The sequence below is a fragment of the Podarcis raffonei genome, chromosome 12 (assembly GCF_027172205.1).
Source record: "Podarcis raffonei isolate rPodRaf1 chromosome 12, rPodRaf1.pri, whole genome shotgun sequence".
Classification (NCBI taxonomy): Eukaryota; Metazoa; Chordata; class Lepidosauria; order Squamata; family Lacertidae; genus Podarcis; species Podarcis raffonei.
In genome coordinates this window covers 11,240,178-11,244,643 of record NC_070613.1, presented here as the reverse complement: position 1 = coordinate 11,244,643, position 4,466 = coordinate 11,240,178, and the positions used below count along the sequence as shown (strand labels likewise).

The 4,466-nt window shown below is 44.9% G+C and overlaps 1 protein-coding gene across 1 annotated transcript in view; it reads left to right on the top strand.

Moving 5' to 3' along the window:
• Positions 1-4,466, top strand: part of XRCC2 (X-ray repair cross complementing 2) — a 244,026-nt gene that overhangs the window by 217,205 nt on the left and 22,355 nt on the right. The gene's annotated exons all lie outside the window — the stretch shown is intronic.

Sequence of the window (4,466 nt, the reverse complement as noted above, 5' to 3'; positions counted from 1 at the left end):
CGCACCCGCCGCGGCGGTTTTAAGCGAGGCGACGCAAAAGCCACCCGTCGCCGCCGGCGGCGCCTCCCCCGGCGGCCATTTTGGGATGTGGCCCAGGCTAGGCCTTTGCCCTTGGTGTCAGCGGTCGCCTAGCAACAGGCGCGGCTGAGGCTGGAGGGCAAGGAGAGGGCCGGCGTGCCAGGGGAGAAGCCCAGGGGCGAACAGCGGGAAATGTGTCTCGTGTTGTTTTCTTGTTTATAAATAAAGTGGCATTTAAAAACGAGAATATATATAGTATGACCCGTAATACTGACTGTTCCCATCTATCTGGGCAACCAAACCAACTGCCATCTTCCTGCTTTTCTCCCTCCACCAAAGCCTTTCTCGTCTTGTGTCATGGCTTTTAGATTGCAAGCCCAAAAGCAGGGCCTACCTTGTAATAAGAAATTCTAAGGTCTCAAATATATAATAAATATTGATAAATGCACATACGTAAATATATAAACCATGTGTCTGAAACAGTACAGGAGAGCAATCCTGAGGCCATTTTGACTCTCCCAATGACCTCTAATATTCCTCTGCAGTAAGGGAGGCATTATCTTTTCGCTTACAAATCCTGTCTTAAGGGCATATTTGTGTTGTGATTTGGATTCAGGAACTAAAAAATTAACCATCACAAGAAAATGGCCAGGCTGCCCAGGTAATGCAATCAGCAACCATTATTAGGTATCCTGGCAGACAGAATTTCTGTGGTAGACCACCTCCTATGATATATGTATGATGATTTTGGAGTGGTCTTTGGCTAAGGCGGTTGGGCAATGTCAAAAGTCTTTAAAGGTTCCCGTAGTGCTTTTTTTCTGGGGGGACACAGGGGTACGCATACCCCTAAACAATTTGTGAATCTAAGTTTGGCCTCATTGAAGGGCAGTATTTCAATATGAGTAGGAAAATGAGAGGACCCCTATTATTTTTTTAGAAAAAAAGCACTGCGTTCCTGCACACTTTTGTTCAGAGTCTCTCCTTCCTTAGAAGGAGGCAGTGGCGTAGCGTGGGGGGTGCAGGGGGGCCGGCCGCACCGGGCGCAACATCTGGGGTTAGGGCAAATCCACGGGTTAGGGGGCGCAAATCCACGGGTTAGGGGGCGCAAATTACTTGCCTTGCCCCGGGTGCTGACAACCCACGCTACGCCACTGGAAGGAGGGGAGGGAACTCTGCTTTGTGATCCTGCCTCCATCCATTTGCCAAGCCCCAATTTTTATATCAATCTTCTTCTTTTTTGTAAGCTGCTCTGAGAGCCTTTTTTGTGGGGGTTGGAGCTGGATATGCTTATTTTAAGAAATAAAGGAGCAGGGAAGGAGAGTTGGGATCTGGAGGCTTTGGGGCTTTTTCCTCAGGGTTCGTTCTTGCACAGTCCTAACACATGCGGTAAGAAAATGCTATAGGCTGCAACATGCATCTTCTTCACAGGCATGCAGCAATGCCTTCCAGCAACAGTCTAAATGCCAACAAAAGACTCAAGGACATAAACCAGCTTTAAGATGCAGGAAGGCTGTTATTTCAATGGCTGCTGTTGTGGTGTTTTTCAGGGTCCTTAATGTTGAACAACACATTTTGAAAACACTGATATATATAATAGCATTCAAATATTGCAGCACATGAGAATACTATAACAATAGATTGCCACTTTTTATAGACATTATGTCCAAAGCAATGCTGTACGTTTCTAGGAAACCTTTCTAATATGAAAGGGGTTCTCTTGAGAACATTTTTGCAGCAGTGAGTTGCCATGGGGTGGGGTAGGGATACAGATACAAATTATACAGATATATAGATACAATATAGATGATACTGCCTTCTTCTGCTGCTTACCTAGGGAAGGTACAGGATCAGGATTTTGTTTTGTTTCATAGGTTGATTTTGATATAAGTAAAAAAAAAACCTGCTCCTTTTCCCTTACGGGGTACCCAAGAGACCATAAAGAGTCCCTTTGTAGGTTCTCTATCGGTAGGAGAAAATAACAGAGACCAACCAGAGAATATTGAGAAGCAAAGCAGCTAGTAAGGCTGAACTTTATTGACTGTTGCAACAGGGTGCTCCCCCACACGCAGGAGAGAGGAGGAGGAGGAACACGAAGCACGTGTGCTTGCCCTTATATAGCCATTTTGAAATTCCCTGCCCTGGAGCTCAAGACCACCCCTCCATACATCATACATACATCACAGGAGAGGTGTAACCCAAGACCACCCCCCACAAACATCATAGCTACATCACAGAAAAGGCGGTCTACAACAAAAATTTGAATGTTGTTTTTACTGTCTGCCAGGTTATCTGATAATGCTTTATCTGATTGCCTTTTCTGGTAGTCTGGCCATTCCTTTGAGATGGTAATTACCTAATTCCTGAGACAATGGGAAGGTTTTTTCATTTCCTCCCTTCTTGCAGAGAAACATTTGGTCAGTTTGGGAGTTAAAATGGTTTCAGGACTGTCTTCCTGTGCTGCTTCAGACATGTGGTTTATATATTTATGTACGTGTTTGCTTGGTACATTTATGACAGTAACTGAATCCATTTCAGTTAAACTCCCTTAGTCACCCTGGTTGATGACTTTCGTTGGGAGAAGGATCAAGGGAGTGTGACTGCTCGTTCTTCTTGACCATACTTGACCCTATTACACGAGAGTTACCTTCTGAGGCACCACACGTGCCAGTGATACCATATATACTTGAAGCGCAAATGGAAAGGACAGCAAACGCTCTATTCCGCCCCAACCCCATTCCACTCCTCTTTATGATGTTTTTGAGTCATTTCCATGTTTGACGCAATGCGCATGTGCATGGATGTGCACGTATTTAACATGCACAAATGGCGGTTCTTTCCTAAGTAAGGTGGTTCATTTTCTAATGAACCTCCAATTCGAAAAAACTTTTAATTCCAAACACACTATCACTTCAAATTCAAATTCTGTCTGATAAGGAATTACCTGGGGCAAATTCCCATGAAAGGTGGTATAAATGCAATTTAATTTTACCTAATCTATCCATCTTTCAGTGTTGTGAAACAAGGTGGAAGTGTTTATATAAGAGAAATTATGAAGAAAAGACAATGAGGATTCAGAGAAATGAAGTCCTTAGGCAGGTAACAAAGGTACGTAATGCTGCCAAATTAACATCCATGATGTTCTTGTTAAGACCTGAAAAGTCTGAAAAAGTGTTGAAGGTGTAGATTTGTGCATGAATACATCTTGCAAGCAGCAACGTCAAATCCTACCATCAGAATAAATTAAATAATGCCCTGGAATTATCTTTCTTAAATCATTTCATTTGTGAAAGCTGTGCAGGAGTAGGAGTGTTTGGAAAAGATGGAAAAGGGACATTAAGGCAACAGTAAGGGGACGCAGGTGGCACTGTGGGTTAAACCACAGAGCCTAGGATTTGCCGATCGGAAGGTCGGCGGTTCAAATCCCCGCAATGGGGTGAGCTCCCATTGCTTGGTCCCTGCTCCTGGCAACCTAGCAGTTCGAAAGCACATCAAAGTGCAAGTAGATAAATAGGTACCGCTCCAGCGGGAAGGTAAACAGCATTTCTGTGCGCTGCTCTGGTTCGCCAGAAGCGGCTTAGTCATGCTAGCCACATGACCCGGAAGCTGTACGCCGGCTCCCTCGGCCAATAAAGTGAGATGAACGCTGCAACCCCAGAGTCGGCCACGACTGGACCTAATGGTCAGGGGTCCCTTTACCTTTTTAAGGGGTGTGTGGAGAAAATGGCCACAATAACTTTAAAGAGACCAGCAAATTTCTGTTCTCCAGAGCCAAGCTGCAAACTGAACTATGGGAGCTCATAAAGCTTACCTGCTTCCCCAATCTTTTCCACACCCACCCAATGCCTAAGACAAAGCTTTCCAAACTTTTCATGCTAGGGACACACTTTTTAGACATGCATCATTTCACGACACAGTAATTCAGTTTTACTAGCAAACCAGAGGTTAAACTAACCCCTTTCCAGCCCCGGGAGGAGTGCGGGGAGCGTTTGCGCAACACAGCTACACATTGCAGCGGACACACTAACATGTCACGACACACAGTTTGAAAAGCTCTGCCCTAAGAGATTCCTGCAAACACCCACACAGACTGCAAACTAACCTTGGGGAAACTTATCTGTCCTTTCCCACACTCCAGCTTGCTCTTAGACCACATAATTGGGTGATAGAGGTTGAAGAGGGGGGAATGTTTTCTTCTCTTATTGTTTGTCTTTCCTGCTGCTCCTTTGTTGTCTGTCTCCAATTTGATGTTTGGAGGTGCGGAGGTTGGCAGGAGAACTGTAGTTTCCCCACTATTTTGGAAAATTCCCAAGTGAATCTTCTAAGAAGAGCTTTAGATAGCTCGCCCATCTCTGGTAGTCAGTTTGTGCCAGGAAGCTAGCGGTCTGGTGTGCTCACTCACATCTGCACCACACATCCAGAAAATTCAGTGGGGAACAGATTAATAATAA